The sequence below is a fragment of the Hesperophylax consimilis genome, chromosome 7 (assembly GCF_061612785.1).
Source record: "Hesperophylax consimilis isolate HC1 chromosome 7, BYU_Hcon_1.0, whole genome shotgun sequence".
Taxonomy (NCBI): Eukaryota; Metazoa; Arthropoda; class Insecta; order Trichoptera; family Limnephilidae; genus Hesperophylax; species Hesperophylax consimilis.
In genome coordinates this window covers 13,249,656-13,275,106 of record NC_142842.1, presented here as the reverse complement: position 1 = coordinate 13,275,106, position 25,451 = coordinate 13,249,656, and the positions used below count along the sequence as shown (strand labels likewise).

Genomic DNA, 25,451 nt, shown 5'->3' with positions numbered 1-25,451 from the left:
TCTTTCTTTCGTATTTTATTTGTTATGTTTTTGGAGTATCAACATTTCTACGTCTGATCATTTATTTTTGTATAATTTTTTTATTTATTTTTATTGTTATTTTAAGGAAATCAACATTTACAATATGGTTGGTTTATAAATGTGCAATTTACTTAACGAAGAAACCAATTATAGATTTCTTCATTATACTTAAACATTAACCGTCTTAGTAATTAGATTCTTACACGCTGGTTTAACTTTGGTGTGGTAAAGCCGGCCTTGAGCCTGGTTTAAAACCGTTTTAACCATACAAACGCCATGGTAATAAGTCAAGTTTTCACTGTTCTTACCTTACGCACTGCATAATATTTACACCGCGTTTGTAAGTAAGTATTAGACACTTAAATAGTATATGTAATAGATTAACAGATATTACATATAAGTCATATAATTATAACAAGATATACTCCATAATATATGCCATTACATAATACATCATTACATTTTATGTACAGGGTTTTCCAATAAGAGGTGTTATTTTGATATTCAATCGTAAAAGATCAATGATTTCGTTGCTTGTGTGGCACGTAGCGCCGTCTTGTTAAAAGTAAACGTTGTCTAGATTAATACCATCCAATTTCGACCATAAAAAATCATTAATCATCTCTCGATAGCGCAATCCATTCACCGTAACTGTTGCTCCAGCCTCATTTTCGAAAAAGTAAGGTCCAATGACTCCGCCGGACCATAAACCGCAACAAACAGTCAAACGTTGAAGATAGAGAGGCTTTTCAACAATAACTCTTGGGTTTTCCGAGCCCCAGATGCGACAATTTTGCTTGTTGACGAAGCCACCGAGGTGGAAATGGGCCTCATCACTCAAGATGATTTGCATTTGATTCACTCAAGTAAATTTTAATAATTTCATAGCGTTGTTGAAGCGTTTATCGTTCCATTTTTATTAGTGGCGTAGTTTCTACTTGTCAAATGTCAAAAAGTGACAGCTTTAAAAGTAACATCTACCGAAATAGCGGGCTATTTAAAATAACACCTCTTATTGGAAAACTCTGTAGTTTGTTTTAGTCGGTGTACAATTGAATACATTTTTAATGGTGTTTTTACATTCATTTTTATGATAATTTTTTCATGTTATGTTATGAATATATTTTCCTTACCTATGTAACAATCCTCGGATACCATAATATAGTCTGTGCCTAGTTTGGTGACCGAGAAACAACAGGGAATTTCTAAGAAGATAATGTCGGGAAAGAAAGATCATTATCCCTATTTAAATTTACTTAATTCAACTCTATATGCAGAATGCAACGCGTTCCAAGTTCCAAGAATGTATTTTTCAGCGGCTGCTCGTTGAAAATGCATTCTATAAATAAAATAAAACTCTTATTGCAATTTTTTTTCACTTTTGCAAGTTGCCTCCTGTAAATGGATTCCACTTTTACACTGTTGTCTTCAGACCACAAGCCACGTTATAACTTATTTGTAGTGTTGCCAACTTTGTGGTAGAAGTATATTAATTAAAACTTTGTTTTTAACCAGGGCGCGTTCTATTATGCATGCAGGCGTATGGATAGTACTGCCGGGAAACAACTGAAGCCGTTGTTTGTATTCGGATATACCCGTATTAAAATAATAACATCACGAAATAGTATTGTTTTAATAATATAATTAAGTTCTAACATGGGATCGTGAATTGAACTAAATAAATAAGTATAACGTACGTGTGGGAATTTTGTTTCTCGTAGAACTTGGTATTCGTATAAACATGAATCTCCACTAATGCTATCATAACAAACAACAACACGAATATCCACTAGTGCTATCGAAACGAACAACAACATGAATCTCCACTAATGTTATCGTAACAAACAACAGCATGAGTCTCCACTAATGCTTTCGTAACAAACAACAACACGAATATCCACTAGTGCTATCGAATCGAACAACAACATGAATCTCCACTAGTGCTATCGTAACGACCAACAACATGAATCTCCACTAGTGCTATCGTAACGACCAACAACATGAATCTCCACTAGTGCTATCGTAACGACCAACAACATGAATCTCCACTAGTGCTATCGTAACGACCAACAACATGAATCTCCACTAGTGCTATCGTAACGACCAACAACATGAATCTCCACTAGTGCTATCGTAACGACCAACAACATGAATCTCCACTAGTGCTATCGTAACGACCAACAACATGAATCTCCACTAGTGCTATCGTAACGACCAACAACATGAATCTCCACTAGTGCTATCGTAACGACCAACAACATGAATCTCCACTAGTGCTATTGTAACATGAATTTTTATTACGTTGTAATATTTATACCAGCTGAAGTCCCCGTTATCCATAATATTTGGCTAATTTATATAGCGCCGTTTTCGTGAGAAATCACCTCAAGGGCGCTCATATATCTATTTAAATAAAGATGTAAATGTTCATTTGTTCAAAATCTTAAGTCTCCGAAAGTTGTTCACTAATTGCTTTGATATTTAGACACAACTTTGCATTCGAATAGGAGTGTTTTTATTTATCTATTTAATGTAGATGTCACCTATGACAGATAAAAACGTGTTTTTTTTAAAACAGCGCCATTTGTTGGACAAACATGCTTTTTTGAAAAACAGCGCCATCTGTTGGACGTAAAAGCAACACGCGCGATTGTTTTTCTTTCTGAACAGACTGACTGAGCCACAGCAACTATTTATAAATATTGTTTTATTAGGGCTAAATATTCTTCATAAATAATAAAGGAAAACTATTAGATAACTTCGAAACCTTAGAAATCCTTTAATAATAAGGAGACATTATCAAAAATTAACAAAAAATATTATCTTTCAGCCCGTCTTAGAAATGTTCCCTTTCACCGTCCGTTCTATCTTCTCCCCCCACTCTTCACTAATACCTAGTCACACCTCTACCCCCACTTAAACACTTAGTAGTAGGTACGGTAGTTTCGAAACCGGTCGGCGTATACAAAAAAAAGAGGTCTAAACAAAGTAACATTGGGTTATTTGTTTGTAATGGATAACCACATAGTTGATAATATATTTTTGGGCATTTTTTTAAATGTTTTTTTTCGTAATCATAATAAATACATTTTATTATTAAATATGCGAAATATGAAAGAAAAATGAAAAGCGTTTGAAAGTGACGTCATACGCTTAGAACACGCGTTTCAGAAACATACCATACAAATTACTCCACGGCCATCGCCAGTAGCACACAGCACACCTTTCACTTAGAAGAATGTGGTGTCATCATTATAGGGTGAACGCTCCTATAGTCAGCCTGTGCCTATTGTCAGCCTCTTTCATAATTTCGTGAAATAATAAGAAAAATGTGCACTCTATCACCATCTATGAGAATGTTCACGCACTAGTAACTAATGAACCAAACATGGTTTCAAAATGGCGGCTCTAACTTATTTTCTGTCCCTATATTCGACCGTTGCTTTCAAACAAGTGAAGACCTGTCAGACATTCTCCCGCGCGTCATAATAAATTTGCAGTTGACCACGGTTTCAAAGTAAGTTTAAAAACCCTGAATTTTACTAATATTGTTGAGTTAAGTGTTATTTTATGTTTCTGTGATTATTTTGCCTTGTTTTCAAACATTCAAATTATGTTTATGATGTTTGATTTTTGCAATGTTGTGGTGGTTGACTTTAGGAACAAATTTTGTTAGAGCATCCTAAAGTCAGCCGGGGGGGCTGTCCTTAGGCCATGTGTAGGTTATTTCAAATATGGAATCTAAGTGTGCAGTAGTGTTCTCTATCTTTACAATGTGATCTTACATACACAAATAAATGCATTAAAATAAAAACACCAAAGGTCAGCCGCCTCATTTTGTTTTGGGGTAGACGTGGCTGACTTTAGGAACTTAATGATCCAAATGTCAGCCATCAACGTGCTAATACACTTTATGGCATGGTGAATGATTTAATGTTGTATTTGAATTCTAGGTAGGTATTCATAAAAACGAAATTCAACATGCCGAAAGAGAAGATCGTCAAACCAAAGGGATATAAAAAACCCCTTCTACAATACGACCGAAGCAAAATTGAAGATGCTCTCCGAGCAATAAGGGGAGATCAAATTAGCATCAGAGAAGCCAGCAGAAAATATGGAGTTCCTAGGGGAACTCTACAAGATCGTCTCCACGGCAGAGTTCCTGATAAAACAAATATGGGTAGAGATACCACATTAACTAAAGAGGAAGAAGAGTCTTTGGTGCAATGGTTATCCGAATTGGCCAAATGTGGATTTTCAAGAAAGAAGGATGATCTTTTAAACACAGTTCAAAAAATTATGAAGGATGACAAACGCCCAAACCCCTTCACAAATGATAGACCGGGAAGAAAATGGTACGACCTATTTATTAAGAGACATCCAATCTTGAATGAGCGTGTCCCGGAAGGTATAAGTATGGGTAGAGCGGTTGTTACTGAAGAGTACATACGCAAATGGTTTAATGATCTCAAAAAGTATCTAAGTGATATCAATGCTATAGATCTTTTGGAAGACCCGAGAAGAATACTTAATGGCGATGAAACCAGTTTTAGTGTTTGCCCTAAAACTGGAAAAGTTATCGCACCAAAAGGCTGGAAAAATGTATACGAAATTCAAGCCGGGAATGAAAAAGAAACTATAACGGTATTGTTAGTTTTCACAGCTGCAGGTGACACCTTACAACCGATGGTCGTCTTTCCATATGTTCGACCACCGCGAGATGTAATACAAAGTATGCCCGATGAGTGGTTTCTTGGTCGTTCGGAGACTGGTTGGATGAGGAGTGAAATATTCTTTGAATACGTAGCCAATGCAGTGAATTCTTGGTTGGAGAAAAACTCTGTTCCAAAACCAGTACTCTTGTTAGTAGATGGGCATAAATCCCACCTTACTCTTGAGCTGAGCAAATTCTGCAATGATAATCAAATAATTCTCTATTCATTACCCCCAAACACGACTCACTTGATGCAATCAGCTGACGTCAGCGTTTTCCGGCCTCTTAAAGTCGAATGGCGAAAAACTATTAGAGAATGGCAAGGGAATTCGGAAAATTATAATTCAGTCTTGTCTAAGAGCACCTTTTGTCCATTACTGAACAAAGTGCTACAAAAAGATATGACAGATATTATTAAGAATGGGCTTAGAAAATGTGGGCTGTTCCCTTTTAACCCGGATGCCGTTGACTACACTAAGTGTATTCAAAATACATTAGAGCGTGCGGAAAATACCAACAGAATTGAACAATTAACCACTCCAAAAGTTGCGGTTACTTTTAACAGACAAGAAATAATAACAGCACAAAACGTCATCAAAAGCATAAAAAAACAATTAGAGGATGAAAACATAGATGCACTCCGTGTTATCGAAATTATCGAAGCTTCTTTTACTGAAGCAGACAATCGTGTTGTCACTATTGGAAACTACGTTTTAAATTCCAAAGGTGTTCTGGAACCAGATGCTGACCCTCAACCCTCAACTTCAGGCTATGAAGCAAATGAATTACAAATTAGTGATTGCATAGTAAATTGCGACCAAGAAGATGCTCAAAATAATTTATTTTTGTCTATTCCTGATGATGATTTTGAATCACTGGACATGACAAATCATTCCAATTTCTCTCTCTACTCAAGCCCTACCTCAATTATTACTAAGTCTGTAAATACACCACCGCCGGTGCCTGCAACAACACCTTTGTCGTGCGTAACCAACAAAATTAAAAGCGGAATATCTCCCTCCTTCAGCAATCACTTGTTCACTCCAAAATGTTTGCAATTTGGAAAAAGAAAATTGAAACCAGGAGAACCGATGCCGATGGCAATTTCGTCTGATGCTTGGAAGAATTACATGGCCAAAAAAGAAGATATAAAACAGGCACTAGTAAAAAAGAGGATTGAAAGGCAAGAAGCAATAAAAAAAAAGAAAAGAAGAACAGGCTACAAAAATAGAAGAACGAACGAAAAGAAGGGAAGAACAAATGAAACGAAAAGCAAACACTGAAAAATACAAGAACCTAGGACGAAAGACTGGAGAAACCAATAAGAAATTAAATGTAACATCTACTCAATCTAAAATTTCAAGCACTGGATGTGAAGAAGAATTACACAGTGATGTATTAGATGATGATCTGAAAAAATCTAAAATTTCATGCACTGGATGTGAAGAAGAATTAATCAGTGATGTAGAAGACGATGATCTGAAAAATGTTGGTTGTGACATCTGTCCAAGATGGTATCACCTCAAGTGTACCCAAAAACACCTTATGCGGAAGTTGCTTCTAAAGAATTTACTTGCCATATTTGTCTGCTTACTATGTAGATATAAATAAAATTGCTACTATTGAATACCTATTTTTTTAATTTCACGTCATATGTAATAATTTAAAACCCTCAGCCGTCGACTAGGCTGACTTTAGGAACTCGAAAGGCTGGAGATAGGCACATGGTGGCTGACTTTGGGTGATTTTGGCATTTAATTTTTGAAAGGCCTTTAAATCATTTTCATTGAAACAAATACATTTCCAATAATGATAAGTGAATAGTCTGTTCTTTGAACTATAATAAGGTGTAATTGTTAGAAACATAAACGCTATTTACTACTTTTTAAACTGTAATAAATCAAGTAAAAATCTTAAGAGGCTGACCTTTGGGACATTCACCCTACAGTTACAAGTACCATCAGCGAATCTGCTATCGGCCATACAATGTATGCACACGGCTTTTACATCAGCCGGCTCGTTGGTCTAGGGGTATGATTCTCGCTTTGGGTGCGAGAGGTCCCGGGTTCAAATCCCGGACGAGCCCAAATTTTTTAATTTTTTTTAATGAAATTTTTATTTTCAGTATTTATGTTTTAAGTAAGTATGCGTTCTCATGTAAAAAAATTAGCGGTAATCACGTAGAAATACCATTTTACGTTTTTCCATATTGGAGATAAAATAAGTGTATTTAGTTTTCAAGGCCATACCTACATACCTATAAAAAAATACTTAAAATGAGATCAAAACATCTTGTCGCTGATTTTTTTAGAAATTATTTATTTTATGTTTGAAATCTGATTAAAATTCATGCTTAATCTTTTATCTATTTATATAAAGAAGAGTGTCTGTAGCGGGCGGGCGGTGTTCACATATGTGTTGCTGTATTGGAGATAAAATTGGAATGTTTAAAGTTTTCAAGGCCAAACCTACTTATCAAAAAGCACTTTATTTAAATACAGTTTTTTTCAATGATTTTTTTTGCGTGCAATAAAAAATAAGATTATGATTTTAGAAAAATTCTCATATTCCATGTTTTTTCTGTTTAAAATCTAGTTGAAAACCATGCCTAATCTTCTATCTATTTGTGCAAAGAAGAGTGACTGTGGCGAGCAGACGGCGTGAATTTGTTTTTATCTACAGTTTTATTCCGAGATCGATGGAACTGCATACGTGTCTCGAAAAACTACCCCATCTTTTTTTCATATCACTTTAAAGCAGAACTTTGGTACATAATAATGAAATTTTGCAGTAATTTATAAAAATGAATAGAAAACAAAGCATATTTTCGAATTACAATACAATTACAATATTCCAGGGGCTCTTTTGATTGTCACGTATAATAATAGTAATAATAATCACTTAAGATTTATATTTTAAAAAATGCATACCTGGACACTTATTTATATATTATATAAAAAGATTGATCATAAATAGCTGAAGTCCCCGGCGTTACCGGGACTTTACGCAAAATTTTTCGAAATCAGAAATAAAAAGTAATTTTATTCTTATTTTGATCGTTAAGTTTGCAATGCTTTCTCAAAATGTCACGTAGACAGTAAAAAAAGTAACTTTCGTCTTATTTTGACGGTCAAACGTGCAACATCTTATCAATAGTTGGTTTTCCGTAATTCTCAAATGAAAATACATTCAAGCACCCCCATTTGTTTGTTATGCTAATTTAATCAAAGGTATATCACACAATCATTTACTTGGGTTTTTTATTTCGGATATTTATCATCACGTCGCACCTCCCTTGAGTTGAATTAAAACAATTTTCGCTTTTTTTCAGTCAAAAGCGTGTATCAATTCATTGCGCTGATTCCCACAAGAACATCTACTTAGGTAACTTAGAATTAAAACAAAATTACTTCACACCTAATTATCCTTCCTAACTTGTCCTTAAATTATGTTGCTTAGCTTGTACTGATAAATTCAAAAATATATAAGTTCACGTAACGATAGTACGTACTTACCATTGTTCTTAACACACTTTTTATGTTTGAAAGCTGACATTTGAAACACACCAAGAGATAGAAATGGATTACTGAACAGAGTCACAAAACGATACATTATTTCCCAAATATCGCAAGAGAGGCATATAAAAGTAGAAGTAAATGGTAAAATAAAGCCTTATTATTGTTAACAGCTAAGTATGTGTAAAGCGTACGAAGCGGTTATTGCACGAAACATTCACATTTTCATTCAGCTAGCCGAGAAAACATAATATTGAACATACCAAAAAAATAACTCTTAGTTATATTGCAAAAATCTTATGTCTGATGTAGCAAAGCTCTCGATTAGAGATCAGCCATCATTAATTTTCTACAGTTTGCAACTCTTTTACAGAACGCAAGGGCAACGTATTACACATTCAATTATTGAAGACAATATTAGCGATTCCTAAACAAAAATCTGAAACAGAAAAATCAGAAAAGGATACGGTCACATCTAGGACTCGAACCCAAGACCCTTGCCTTGTCGGGGCACCGCTCTACCACTGAGCTAATGGGACCCTATATCCTTCGGTCATATTTAACTGTATCATCCATCGAATAAGAACTACCAACATTGTCTTCATTTTCTTCACCGCACATTTTTATTAGCAACTATCTTTATTTGAATGCATGATTCAACCCGAACTAAGTGCAATGTAGACAGCGTCTTTTAGATAAACATTTTTTTTCTGTTTTTCGACTTTTCTAGGATAGTCTAGGATGAATATTTATTTTTTTGGAATAACTTAGTGAGTATAACCTCAAATTGTAATATTTAATTATTGAATACAATATTAGCGATTCCTAAACGAAAGTAATTTTTTTCTGTTTCAAATTTTTGCTTAGGAATCGCTAATATTGTCTAATAATTAAATATTACAATTTGTGGTTTTACTCATTAAGTTATTTCAAAAAAATAAATAAACTGTCAAAAAATTAGATAAAACATAATAATCTTTTTTCCATATTTTCTATTTGATAAAAAAAGTAAGTAGTTTAGAAAAATTAAGTTTGTAACTCTGATCAGGCACTGCTACCTAGGAAATATATGAAGAAGAAAAAAAAATTGTTTAAAATTTCGAAGAGGACATCAACCTTCATCAAAATGATGACCAATTCAACAACATCCCCCATGAAGGAATATCACTATCTGAATCTCACTTAGTTACCTAATCAACCTACCAAGCAAGGCAACAAAAATATTATTTGTTAATATGAAGCAGATACTTTGTGATGTGACATTAATATTTAAAATAAAACAATAACTTAATAAACACCGTTTTTATTTTCTTGCAGGCTTCGCTACAGCCGTAGCTTCATCAGGGGCGTATAATCTTATAGTATGGCTTATACATGGCCCTGATGAAGTTATTGTTTAATTTAATAAATTAAAATCATATTCCGCCAAAAAGGTTTTAATCAACAATTCGATGAGTTAAGTAAATTGGTACCGAAATCTTCGATAAAACTCCGCCACTTTCATCTCTAGGGAAAACACGCTGTAGCATACGTATTTTATCTCTGAGGTACATATATGACATTATTAAGTGCATGAAATCAAACAATATGAAGAATGAAATAATTTAAAAGACGAGGCTGTCACGATGAACTTCCGAAAGAAAAAAATTACGCGAGAAAAAAAACATAAAAAAAATTGTTAGGTAAGAAAGCGTACACGTTAAAAATATGTTTATGCACATTTGATTGCAAAAAAAACATATTTTGATTTTTTTTCAAAATATATTTTACTTTTCAAAATGTGTTTTTTTTTCAAATTTAAGAGAGTATAAATCTTTGAAATGTTCTCAACATAAGCATTATCGTATGTTTGAAAACTCTCTGAATACATTTAATAAATGTTGCTGGCTGATTTTGCCATAACTAGTTTGGCTGTCTGAAAGCCTAAAGTAATTTGAGAAACAGTTTTATAAAGCTGGATAAAGCCGCATAACTATCTCTTTTATCGTTGCGGAAAGGAGAATGAAGCTTTTAAAAAACAGTTCTATAAAAGCACAGCAAAGCTTATCACGCCTATATACAACAACACAAAAAAGAGAATCTATTTTACTCTTGTTTTCTTTTTTAATACGAAGATAATTCGAGTATTTTACTCATCGTAGACCTAGTATTAATGTTTATTTGTAATGATTCTAGTTGAGAGTTTTTTAATTTAAAAAAATCAGAAATATTGAAATTATTGTAAAACAGATAGGTATTTGTTTCAATCCTTACAAAAGCTAAAATGTATTTACGAAATCTGTTTATAAAAATCTACCGTAACGCAGTTTTTAGGTAACAAAGATGAATTGTTTATATAGGAAAATGAACATTGGAATTTGGAACTTTAACTGTTTAACTTCTACCATCATGTAGAATCACCTCCCTAAGTTAGCGCATCCCGGACACCCTGAGTATACCGAGTATACACCACGACTATATATATATATTAAATATATCAAATATGTATGTAGTTAGATACAGGTTAGGAAGATCGCTCGTTGAAATTTCAATTAAAAAATATTTGTGGAATTTCGGCCGCTGTCATTCCTTATTCAATATCGTCAGCACCCTTCAATCGAATATCTCCTGCCATTGTGCGAATTCTTCAGCTGTCACTTCCCTTCAAACTTCATTAGATTTCCACTGTAGGATAATTCTTTGAATGGGATTCCGAGGGACGTCTTCAACAAAATAAGATAGAAAAGCCCAAGATCCCTTCGGGGATATTATTATGCATTGTAAAGCGAGTAAAGCCTAACTGCGTATCAGATCTTCCTCAGTTGGGGTGTTTTTTTCGTGTGATATCGTCTTAGTGTTCCAACTGCCGAGAGGTAGTTGAGAACTGTGTTTGTCCATTTGAAGATATAGAATTTTTTACCATTTATATCTCGCCTAAACATAGTTAAGGTTAAAAACATTAAATACCTATAATAAATAACTTTTTATACACCACTATGTAATCAAAAAGCATCGAAATGCTTAGCGTTTATTCTGACGAAAATACCATTGATGTTGAAGCATGTCCATACTTTTTGATTAAATAGTGGTGTATACACAGTTATTTTAATTAAAATGACTCTAATAACTGAAGTTAGATTTATTGACGAATAGATAAGGTCTTTGAAAGTAACCCAAGTTTTTGATAATGAAAGTCTTCCGCAGGATTTGCATACCGATATGCAGTATACTAAAAAATATATATTTATTTTTCATATCAATTAAGTTTGTCGTTAATTTTTGTGTACTTTTCGCATTACATTTTCATAGGGAAACCCAGTGTTATAGTGGACAACTTAATATTCAAATGATGTCTTTATTTTTTTCCAACTATCATATCGAACCCGTGACGTCTTAGAGCCAAAGCACAATAACTTCCTTACAGATTTTCAATGATGAACTTCAATGGGCCTGGCTATATCAGATAGCACTGCTGTAACTGTATTTATTGAAATCCTGTATTTTTATTAGTCAACAATAAATAAAACGTAACCAGAGAGTCTTTTTTTCGTATATATTTCGATATAAATGCAGTCTGGAGTCTTCGGGCGTTTTTTGACCATCGTTGTCACAAAGTTTTACAACTGGTTGAGAGAAAACAAATCAACAGCGGCAGCGCCTGTGATGCAACTGCTGCTAATATTATAATGATATCTTCTTACATCGGTTTCTTTATTATCTTTGCTTTGATAAAAGTCCAGCTTATCGTTTAGAAGTAACGTCATAATCTGTATTTAGGTATGTAGTGACGCTACGAGAATATTCTGGAACGCTCGCCAGTACAAAACGCATTTTAGCGGGAACTCTCTAGACACAATCTGAGCGTTCGGCGTTCCTACCTACAGTTCTGAAATGTTCTCGATGCACTTGGGCCGCTATACAGGGTGTATCGGCACGTACCCGACAAACTTTAACCAGCTATTCCTTAGCATATTTGGAGTAAAAAATGTTATGTGCACTTTGCTGTCCGGTAACGTTTTATTTTAAATAAAAAAATTACTATTCATATTTTCACCACATGTCACCACTGTTTTATCCTTTGTCAAAGATTAAGAGACTATAATAGAATACTTATTTAAATAGCAATTGTTTTGCTATACTCATCATGAAATTATGACAAGCCAACCATTGAAAACAAACTTTCCTGTTGTTGAAACTTTTAAATTCCCTTACCAGACTATTTTAGATTGATTGTTAATTTAATTGATTGTTATTTAAATTATTTATTTTATTTTTATTTATTAATTTTATTTTAGTAATTTGTACATTTAAGGTAACAAATTACTAATTGATTGTTACATAAAAACATGACTAATTAATTAATTTAACATCACCATTCCTCATCGCTCGATGTATATCGATAAAACACACAGATAAAATGAGGCTATTTACATAAATTTCTGTGAGATGAATTTCGCGTGAAATTTTGTACGTAAACTGAGATAAACGTCAAGTTTAACATAGCGAGCGCCTCGGCGTTTAAAAAATGAACTATTCTACCGCTTATCAAGACTTAAGTAAGATTTAGCCCGCTAATCTTTGAGCGAGGAATATCGTAAATAGCGATAATACGGACTGACTCGTGATGTTTTCAACAACCTTTCATAAACAACACGTGCGTCTTCTGTCGTATGTGAACACAGTTGTTATTCCCATAGTGAAACAAACATTATTATCAAATTAAATAAGCTTAAGATATAATAGTACGACAAAATATTGTGATAAATTTGCTGTGAAATTTATGCTCAAATAGTACATATGTCACGTGCAAATATATATAGATTACCATAAGCCATAAGTAAATATGGTTAAAGAGTCCACTTATTCTTATCTTAATATTTTGCTGATTGAATTCTGTTAAAATACAGAAGTACCTACACGGTTACTTAGACCTTCTAAAAGAAGATAACAGTGTAAAAATACTTTTCAAATACAAAAAAATCTTGATTCGTGAATATCCAGTCTCGCACTCTTGAGATGATATTTAACAAAACTAACACCCTGAAACTAGGAAAGTTATTAATTCTTCAATTGCAAATTCACTTTGTGGCGAAATTTTAATTTAAATAAAATAAATAACTTAATATGAACCACGAGAAAAAATAAATGCCGCCGACGGCAATTGAACCCGTACAGACTTCTGATTGCCGGTCAGGTTCACTAAATCACTATGCTACGCCGGCTTATTTTTAACCGCCAATAATAATACAATAAACACCATTATTGCTTTTTGATTTTTTTCACCGCAAAACAACCAAAATTATTTTTGTAGGAAAGGCATTGTCAAATACTAAATTTCCTACTAGGTGTCGACGAAAATTAGCTTTTGTGTTTCAGGCTAATAATTATTGCTTATAATAATTTGTTATCTTTTGAGCTTGGCGTAAAAGCCTTGTCTTGTAAGCGTAAGCTTATATTTAAATTTAAAATATATATATATATCGTTTGTCCTGACGAAGAAACCATTGGTTTAAAACATGTCGATCCTTTTTGATTAAGTAGTGGAGTATACAAAGTTATTTATTTTATATATAATATTAATAATTATTTAACTTCAGAGATTATATCAATATACACAGCGAAGGTCCAAGACATCAATATAAAAATACTAGTAGTTCTGTGAACAGTAGACCTCGTGTCCAAATATTAGTAGTTCTGTGAACAGTAGACCTCGCGTCCAAATACTAGTAGTTCTGTGAACAGTTGACCTCGCGTCCAAATACTAGTAGTTCTGTGAACAGTAGACCTCGCGTCCAAATACTAGTAGTTCTGTGAACAGTAGACCTCGCGTCCAAATACTAGAAGTTCTGTGAACAGTTGACCTCACGTCCAAAAACGTGTGTTTCAAATAGTCTTTACCCCGAACCCTTAACGAACAAATTCAAACCAAAGTTGTATCTGAAATCATAAGATTTTTTAGTAAGTACTTCAACACGTAAATATAAACAAAAATTTTTTCTAATAAGCAATTATTTCATTTGTCCAAAGAACTATCTCAATGACAACTCTATTTTGAAACATTCTTCAGGTAACATTATATTAATTTAATTTATTTATTTATTTAATTATATTAATAAATAAATAAATAAATAAATTGATAAAATGCGAACAGAAAAATACAATAAACCCAATGATTTTTCGTTTAAACAATAATCTTTACTGAACCATTGAACGTAGAAACAGACAGTCGAGATACAACAGAACTTCGCTAAGCCCAATCAAATAAATGATAAAATATTTGATTATTGAAGACAATATTAGCGATTCCTAAACGAAAATTTGAAAGAGAAAAATCTAAAAAAGATACGGTCTCGTCTAGAAATTGAACCCAGGACCCCTTTGCCTTGCCGGGGCAACGCTCTACCAACTGAGCTAATCGGACCCTTCTTTTCTTCGGTCATATTTAACTGTATCACACTTTGAATAAGAACTACCAACATCGTCTCCATTTTTTCACCGCACATTTTTATTGGCTGCTATCTTTATGTATGATCGCAAGATTCATCAGCTGATAACGGGCAGGTTATATCGTTATGCTTGATAGCTGACCACAGTGAAATCAAAAACTAAAATGGACCGAGAACGTGATGTTGTTTGAGACACACCAAGCTTGGTAGAAATAATGCTCTTAAGTTAGGGTTCCTCAGCTTACATTCAAAACTGGAAGAGGTTAGTATATGATAGAGGTATTTCATAATTGTAGTCTTGGAAATATCGACATTTTATTGTAATGAGTTGCTTTAGTTGCGTACTTAATAAAGATACTATAAACGTATTAAAATGGTTTGTCGCCACGCGTTTATAAACAGACAAACTTAGGAGGGTCCCTAAACAAACGCGAAATTTCAAAAATATTCTCAGTCAATCCATATATTTTAAGTTTTAAAAGAGATTTAGACCTATTATAAAGGTCGCCGTTAAACGCCAATTCTTGGATAGTTTCAGATTTTGATTAAATTTTTGTCAAACTATTAGTTTTCCATAGAAATAATGTACTCAAAAATACTTCTAGGCATTTCATTTTTCTATGGATGAGAAGAACATTAATATGCACGTATAAATTCGCCTTAAAATGGTACTCATTGGGTCAATTTAGTATTACAGAACGTATTATGTACTTTTAGATCTTTCTTTGTTTTGTGGAGATTCCTTTAGGGTGGTTGGTCGGCGGTTTCATTTGGCCTAGTCTCATTTGAATGGGACCCATGTTGCGGGTTCAACTGTTTATCTATTCAAATGTTTGGATTAACCTCGAACCGTTGCGTTGCGGCAAGCGGTAAACTAATGCTATGTTACGTTATTTGTAGCGCAGTAAAAATGCTTGCGGTTTATTTGTTGCACCTGTAAAGCGCTTTCGAACGTTGTCGACACAATTACACATTTAATTTAAGTAAAAGCGCGTGTGTTTTATAATGTGTACTTCGTATATCGAGGGCTTAAGGATCCTTAAGTATTTTTAGAGAGTGTGCTAATATTAAACAGGATTATATTTAAAGACTTGTTTAAAAAAGAGCCAATATATCTAGATTCGTGTCTTAGATAGAATTTAAGGAAAAACAGTATTTTTTTCCACTTATAACATGTTTACTTAACGATGTTTTTCACATCGAGGGAATTTTATGTAATTACTTTTTCAAGTAAGCAAATATATAGAGATCATCTTCGAAAATAAAAAATATTTTTTAAGAGCCTAAAAACTTAAAGTGTACAAAGGAAATTTGTTATAAATCGGTAGAAATTTGGAATGCGGGGTCTTAAAGTCAATATATTGTATATAAATTTAATTCGAGATAACGAAGAAAAAATTGAATTACTTGGAGAATTTGATTTAAACTCGTTGAAATGTGTAAATATCATTATAATGTTAGTTATAATAATAATGTATAAAAATGTTTTTTTTAGTTCTAATGGTTTTATCAATTGGTTAAATTGTACTTTATAATATACCTTAAACTTACTCACCCATTTTTTTTATAGATAAGTACCTTTATACACATCTAAAATGTGCACAATATTGTTTAAGTTAATATCGCAAACTTAATAAAAATAGAAGAAAAATATTTTAATAAAAATATTAACAGATTTTTTTTTAAACTAGAGTGTTATACACCTACAACTTATATATATATAAATATACTTAAGTTAGGTCAAAAGGAGTATTTTTAGAGATTTAGTAGAATTATTTTCTACCATGCCTACTCACCGAGTAGAAAATAATGATTAAAACTAGTATGTAAGAAAAAAAATCTCGTGGGGTCCATGCAGTACCTACATATATATAAATTTAATTTTACATGTGGTAACATGGACATGTGATGTAAATAGAGTTTTTTTATTAAAAGTTTACACAAATTTGTTTATAAAAAGTGAGTCGTTTGAACGAGAGATAGCGCCGCCTGTCACTCAAAAATTCACCGTTACAGAAGTTGAAAATTCAAAATCACCAAAATTGCCGTATTTAAAAGTTAGAATAGAGGACACTTCTGGCAGCTGTCAATCAACATATCGACGTTTTTAAGTTCCACAACTGGTTTTTAACAAATTATAACTGAAATTAAATTGTTTTAGCTGCAGAAAATCTGATATAAGATTTTCACGGCCAAAAGTATCTTTGTTATTTGATTTTGGGGTGTTATGCCGTGTTGCGCTAACTCCTTCTTTAGCCAACGTTTCGGACAACGTTACACTGTAACACTGTAACGTTGTCCAAAACGTTAGCTAAAGAAGGATCTAGCGCAACACGGCATAACACCCCAAAACCAATAACAAAAATTGAATATAGACCTCCAAATGTATACTTCTTAAACTATTTTGAAAGGTTAATTTTAGCTGGTCTTTGTAAAAAAACTCTGTACATAGGATTTGTTAGAAGATATGTTTTAACGATCATTTATATAAATATGAAGATCTATAAAACATTAATAATTTTATGTGGTTTTGTTATTTTTAAATTGTTGTCCTTCCTCAGTAGATACTTATTTTTTTTTATAAATATTTGTTTTTACTCTACATTTTCTTTTATAAACTTGCACTCATTTTCTACACACAAGCATCAGCTAACATGAGGAAAGGATAACATTGCCCACAATCATGTATTGCAAAACTGTTTTTCTTGTAAAATACCCAATAAAAATACCATCTTTTAAAGACATTTTAAAAATCTATCTCACCCATTTGACTTTAAATCATCAGCCCATTTCGTCTGTGGGCTACCTCTGTTTTTCTTTCATACTTACACCTGGCACCTTGCATACTTCAAGTATGCATTAAAATGCAAATGATAATATGCAAAGGCCACTTGCATGCATTTTATAATGCAATGAAAAACTATGAAAGTTTATTCCATACACTAGTTTTTTATTGGTGGATAATGTTAGGAAATCTAATGACGTCACAATATTTCGGTCCCAATTTTCGATCGCAGTTATACCCCTGTTTTGCGGTTGACATTTGACATTAATTCACTTGCACTGCAACCTGCAAACTTGGATTATGCAATATCTATAATTATTTTTACGATTTGAACCGTAGAGTAGTTATGTAAATCAATTTTCAAACAATACAACTCTCCCGGCAATTCTAATTTTGACAGAATAATAAATTGAAGTAATTACATGTCTGAAACAGGGTTTCTATTGGATGTTTATTATACCTACAACAAATTATAGTGGTTTATTTTTAGGGTACTATGCCGTGTTGCGCTACCTCCTTTTTTAGTCAAAATTTTGGACAACATTGCAATGTCCATCATCAGGGCAAATGTGCAATGCTGCATACACGGCATAATACCACAAAAATAAACCACTATAATACTTTTAGTCTTGAAAATCTCAAATCACACCCACAGCTCATGTTCGAATTCCCCACAATTTACTTCCTAAATAGAACGAAATTCGGTTGAAATTAAATTTAATATATTTCTTATTTTCACATTCGTTCATGCTTATAAAATAAAAATTTGATGCGAAAATAAACGAAGTTATTGTTTTTTCTCACTTGTGTAAATGTTATTGTTCAATATGGTTGGATCAGGAAATGCTCTTTTAATAGGTATCAGTTAGGCCAGTTCTCATATTGTAGAATTCGTACATTTTCCAACACCAAATTTCTTCCCCCAACGGTTTAAATTCTTAGAAACTCCTCGCAATTAGTAGAATTTCCTACGAATTGGCACCCGGTTCTGAAGCGCTGGATTAAAAAAAAAAAGATTTTTGGTTCTTTATTTTTCGCACCCATAAATGAAGTCCGGTCTTTCAGGTATATAAAAAAATGGACTCATTTTGTGGATTTAAATTTTTAAAAACCCGTTATATTTTAAAAAATACGATTAAAAAAGAAAACACCGTATTTTCGGCTAAACCGGAAAAAAAATATGCAAAAGGCCTATTTTGCATATTTTGTTGGTAAATTCGTTCATCATTTCCTAGTTGAGTGACGTAGGTATCTACTGTGACATTCAGTTGCGTTTTCGTGAAATTTGCATATTTCCAACAGACATATCGATGACACAGAGATCGCCCGACTATGAAATTGTTGTAAATTGTGTATTAGGTAGCAATTCAAGCTTTCCTTCATAGAGCTGATAACAAGCATTTCATTAAAAACGAATCGCCCTATTGTTTACTTCGTGGTGATAAAGCGAACACGATTTCCGACAGGTTGTGAGAATACTGGGGAATACAAGTGTAACCAAGTATCTACTAAAATTGACTATAAGTACGAAAGCCATAATGTATCGATGACTACATCTATATATATATATATAGATGTAGTCATCGATCTATATATATATATATATATATGAGAATGCTCCAACTACTATAAACTGTCTATTTTGCCTTAGTCCAATCTCGACTTTCTTATAAATAGTATGCTGGGGATCATGTCTAAAGTCCAATCTTGTACCACTAAATATTACTCAAAAATTGAGCCTTAAAGTTATGTACAAAAAATTCTGTTATACATCCATCCTACTTTATAAGGAATGTAATGTTACGTGTATAAAACAGCTATATATCACTCAATTACTTTGTCGATTTTTTATCAATATTAAATTTTTTGAAAGAACACTATAAATGCGGACAACTAGAATTAGCTCTACATTGAACTTTGTGGCGGTACATACTAAAACTTCTTTTGGTCAAAGGAATTATTTATATCAGGCACCACTTATGTTTGATATTCTTCCAAATCATATTAAGTCTACCAATTCCTTAGTTAAATTTAAAAAGTTAATTAAGATTTTTTTATTGACAGACGATTGTCTTAATAGTTTTTCATCCTTGTCTTTTCTTAAATAATAAAATTTTATGTAAGTCCCATTTGCTAAAAACTGAATGTCACCCTATCTGTCTTTATTATCTACTTTGCTTCTTCTTTTGAATAATGATTAATGATTAGTTATGGTTCAAATATTGTTACAATATACTGTCAAATTACCCATCTTGTAACACATCTAATACTTATTTTTTCTTTAATTTTGAAATATTTTGTGTTTGTATGTAGAATTACTTTATGTTTGCTTCACTCAAATGTAAATTGTTAACCTCGATACAGGCTTAGTCCTAGTGAGGTTGATTTTTATGTGAAAAAAATTTGTTTTCTGTATAGTTAGATGCAATAAATAAATAAACTACAAATATTGTGGTAACTTATCGCTATTTCCTCTTTTAACCGTCTGCACAAAAAGTTGAATACAAACAAACTTAACGAACAATATGTACATGCAGAGAATGTTGCTTTTGTAAATATTATTCTTTCCGATGTTAAAACTTGATTATTTCATTTTATGGCGGCCGACAAAGCAGAGCTATATACCAAGCAGTTTGACTATTAATACTTATATTTAATATTATTAAAATAGGGGTAGACGTTTACAAATCTACGAAAATAAACCAGTTTAAAAGCGTTCGTGGTTGTTGTGCTTTGTGTTTAACGGAACTGGGTAATGAATTAAATATGTTAACTGCCCTGAGACGAATGCTATCAGATTCCCAGTCGTAGTTGTTCTAGCCAAGTTGTAAACCCTAGACTAGGCAATGGGTCGATACCAATCCAAAATACAAGCAATTTAATGTGGAATGCTTCACTCTTTGATGTTTATCCCTGCCACCGCCGCTGAGCGCTTTCCAAGAAAATCACAGTGTTTATTTTCAGAATGGATTCAACACAACTTTATTTAATCTTATTATACTTCGGTTAGTGTGATTCTAAAGAATGCTATAGGCGTATTCCTTTATCCTTGCAACTCTGTATTAAACATGGCCGGTTTATAGTGAAAATGAATTCTTGAGGATGAATATTAACGCTTAACCAAAATAATATTGCGTGTTAAAATATGATTTTTTGGTGCAGTAAAAACATTTCAAATTTATTATCCATAATAACTGAGCCTAAAGTAACCTGACTTTCTGTGAATGACGATAACATGGATGTCATGTTCACAAGCTTGGAAGGACTGTGGCTGGCATCCCATTGGAGAATTTTGTGAGGCGGAAGAATATGAAGTGAGGTTTTGAAGAAGGGGTATATTCGAGAAAAAAGTATGCTATATGGAACTGTTACTTAATACAAGGAATGCAACTATTATCTTCCATTTAAGGACAGGTTATTTTTTTAGTATTAATTTTAGTAAGGTTAAAAGAAAAATATGTATATACTTATTTCACTTTCTCAACTTACGTACAGTACACATTAAAATATCATACTAATTATTGTTTACTACCTAAGGAACATATTATTCTAAACTAAGAACATTTTGATTTTGCTTACTAATTTTAAAATGACGGGTTGTTTCAGAGAATTTGAACAATTCTTCAAATTTCACCTACTAACTGTGAATTTTTTTTTCAAGAATCCTTTATTATTTTAGTTCTATAAAGTAACTGGCCTATATATAATAACAACTTGAATAGGAAATTTACAGAACTCGCAAATGAACGATGAAATTTGATGAATTGTTCAAATTCTATGAAACAACCCATCCTAAGCAGTTTTTTTCTTAAATGTGTTATTCTATTTTCTGTTTTCAAGCTACCGTGAAGGAGATTGTATATATGTGTACACTATGAAAACACAGGCCACGAGGGTATACACACACACATATAAAATATAAATATATATTTTTTTAAAAGACAAACATTCCCGGGTTACTCCAGTAAGCGGAAAATGTTGCTTGTGTTGTGATGGAGGACTTAGCCAGCCGAGGAATTGAACACACTACGCCTGGGTGAGACCCAAGTGCGATGTCAACTCGGCCACCGACCGGTCATATATGTGTACACCCTATGTATATAAATGTATTTATTGTATATCTATTCTCAAACTACTATAGTAATATTCCATAACTACGTAATTAAATTTGGCTTCACATGATTGGAACAAAACCCACGAAAAACTTTTAGCTTCCTTAACATTTAAAGCAAGATTATTGCACATTATAAAACCTTTAAAACAAACTTTGTTTGGTGTTGAGAAAAATAAATATCTTTTTCTAAAATCTTTTCAGCTCTTTTAAAATAGTCAAAAACCATATTATCAATAATAACACTTTTTAACTTATAATCTCATAATTTTTTTTTCAACTAATAGTACACTAAACGTTTCCACACACTTAGAGTTGGAGTTGCCTTGTTTTTATCCTTATATCTGCTACAGAACAATATAACCTCGCGCCTCTGTTCTGCATTATTTAAAAAATTTTAACTTGTGTTTTATTGTTCAGAAAAATTTCACATGTGCAGTAATTCAGGTGGGATGCTAAATTGGATACTGGAATTTCCTTGTTTCAACGTCTAGTTTTCCCTATCCTACTTCAGAAGTTAACTTTTTCGCAATTTTTTTTAGTTAACATTTAAATGTTAGTTTTAATTTTTTTATCGATTATAATTCTCAAGTATTTAATTTTTTCTACTTTCTCAATGTTTTAAGGATACTAGGTTCGTTTATTTTTTACCTATTACAATGAATTTACTTATTCTTACATTTATTTTCAGTTAATTTATATTTAACCACTTCGATATTTCATGAGGTTCACTTTGTATTTTTACATCGTATATATGCTATAATGTATAAAAGTGTGTCATCTGCAAAAAGTTTGATTGAGAAGTACTTTAGGCACTTCACCATATTATTGATGTATATGATTAAATAATAATTAAATTCTTGCTACCCTTTTTTGATGGGGGTATCTGGGTCAGGGTTAAAAATATTTGTATTACTTTATTCAGTATTATTTGTAAGTTGTTTATGTGTGTCGTGATATGTGTTTCCCCATACTTAAATTAGATACTTTTTTTGCACTTGTTGAAACTATTCTATCAAATGTCACAATTAGTAAGATAATTTTATCTTTATATTTTTTAATTTGCTCATTCAACAAGAAGTGTTTATTGATACGAAGTCCAGGGTATTTGTGTTATCTGAAATTTGTAGGTTTTTCCTGCTGTTTAAGTTTAAATATTCGTTTGATCAAAATCGAAAATCACAGAAAAATCTACACCGATTGCTTTGAAATTTTGAAACAACGTTGCATTTGAATACGCATGTGTTTTTATATACCTACGTTATATAGATGACATCTGTGACAGGTAAAAACATGCTTTTACATGTCACCTGGGACCGGTAAAAACGTGTTTTTTTTAAATAGCGCCATCTATAAAAATGTAATCAGTTGGAAGTAAAAGCAACACGTGCTCTTGTTTGTCCATCTGATTTTGCGTCTTACCTGCAAGAATCAAAGGGCTTATCACTACTACTTAAGAAACACGTCTACCACAATAATAATAAAAACCTTTATCATAATACATATTTTTATGATTTCATTTCTTTATAAATTTTGAAAACAACGTTTTGTTGGCGTTTTCCCACATTTTCCTGGTAAAATCATTTCCCCATCGTATGCTTATGTATTGCGAGGGCTGATAACCTTTCACGCTGGCACAATAAAAATAATATTTTTTTAAACGAGTAAATTCTAAATAATAACGGATCGGTTTTCCAGTGTAATTATGTAGGTAGCTATAAAACCCTTGGCATTTATGTTTATATACAGTCGACAGAAATCGTATTCATATATAGACTAATATTTATTTACCATAGCCTTTATTTAATAACGTCAATAGAACTTACTTACTTTATTTATTGACTTTGAAAACCCTCGATTACGTAAACAAGGTATTCATTTTCTCTGTGTCTCGGTACAGATTTAAAGAAATAATATTGTCTTATTGTTTATCATTCAAATTCTTTTTTTTGTGCATTACAAATTGATACAATCCTTTTACAATACACATGAAATAACAAAAATATACAAAGCTTTAAATCAAATATTTTACAATAACCGATATTTTAGAGTTCTTGCCTAAAATGACTTTTAAAATCTTCAAGGCCAATGTTGAAAATGTCAAGAGACCTAGAGGTATCATTTAGCAGCACCATACCTCTTGTCATGCTATACTGGGCCATAACGTCCGTTCTTCCGTGTGGAATACAGAGCCAGTCGTGGCGTCGACCCTGACGATAGTTGTTCGGTACAAACAATATATAGCATTCCAAGAGGTATGGACTGTCAATGTATTAGTTAATAATATAATATGTATAGTAAAACCATATAGGTACGACCTTACTGCGAATAGTATATTCCGAATAGGGAGGAAGGCCGATGCAATGCGATGTGCGAAGTCATAAACAATCCAATTTTATTTGGAACTAACTTCCCCACCTTCCTCTCTCCCATCTCTTTCCCCTTCCTGCTACCTTTAGCCTCACGACATATCCTAATTGGAGATGCCATAGTCTCACTGGCTCCAGACGGTAGAGAGCAGATAGAGATCTTGTTCGGTTTCAGATTATAAAAATAAATTTGAATAATCGATTTTTTTTTCAGGCTACATAAAAATATAATTCGATTTAAGTCTACATAAAATTGATATAAATAAAAATACGCCATTTCTTGCGTTAGGATTCCCATTAATATTTTCAGAAAAATCGGAGTCATCAACTTAATATAGCGCATGCCCTCAGTATCTGCCCCATCCACTAACAGAGAAATACTATGCAAAATCCTATCATCGTTTTTTTCTAGTACCCTCATTAGATTTAACGATAGAATGTTGTTCCATTGACAGAACAAATGGCTCGAATTCACGTGATGTATGGTTGACACTCACCTTTAAAAACACCCCACTTTGTAAACATGTAGAAAACATGTCTCCCTTACAGATCGATATTCTATTTCTGAACTAAAATAATCGAATGTCAGCTTTCTCGAAACCTCTTTAATTTAAACTCTTGAAAAATTTCAATTTTTTTTTACATATTTTTACCATGTCAGATTGTTTCAAAGGAAAATAATCATTATTTTTTATGAAACGTTGACTAAATAAGTTTCTTTAACTGATGATGTTCTGACAGGCCCTTAAATGATTCAAAACAAAGATTTTTAGTCTGAAATAAACTCTGTTTTCTTCTCTAATGTCCAGAGGAAGATTGGCGGAAGATGTATAAATGAAAGTTCCAGAAACTTCATAGCCTCGTAATCTAAGTAACAGACGAGTTCAGTTGTACAGAGTTGTTCAGTCTGCAGAGTGTGGGTACATTATTCTGATCTTAGTCAATCTCTGTTAATATGTTGAAGAAACCAAAAAGTACTATTTTCCCTGTCATTAATTTTTATCACAGTTAATATATTTTAGTTGTCCTCCTTTTTCATTTAATAAAAGTCCGGCTTCAAAATAAAAGGTTGTTCATTGTCACTGTTAAGCTGTGCCGGGATATTGCTTCAATAACGGCCCTTACGGATACTTTGATCTCGTTTAAGGATTAGTTTTTTATGCCTCTTGCTTTAGATATCCCCATAAATATCCGTAACAGTCTATAAAAAAAAAGATTCGGGGTATGCCCCTGCGATGAAGAATAACAACCTTCACCCCCAAAAAATCGACTGCGTTATCATAGATGAGACAATTATCTCAATTTAAAATCTAACGTTTCAAAAATCTATAATTGGTTAATTGCTAAGTAAAAATTTTCACCAAATATCTATTCAGTTCAGATAGCAAACATATATCAGATATTTTTATAATATATGCACACTAATAAATACCAGCGCTGTCTTCTCCTATGGGTTGCTAGTTTTAAATGCTGCTCCCCAGTGGCTATTTTTTTTGTAATGAGTTCGTTGG

At 32.5% G+C, this 25,451-nt stretch overlaps 1 protein-coding gene and 1 non-coding gene across 2 annotated transcripts in view; one reads left to right on the top strand and one right to left on the bottom strand.

Moving 5' to 3' along the window:
* The window catches only part of LOC149422337 (GTP-binding protein Rhes), a 205,888-nt gene that overhangs the window by 45,705 nt on the left and 134,732 nt on the right, over positions 1 to 25,451 (bottom strand). The gene's annotated exons all lie outside the window — the stretch shown is intronic.
* Positions 6,750 to 6,821, top strand: TRNAP-UGG (transfer RNA proline (anticodon UGG)). The gene has a single exon. It is a non-coding gene; the product is annotated as a tRNA-Pro (tRNA).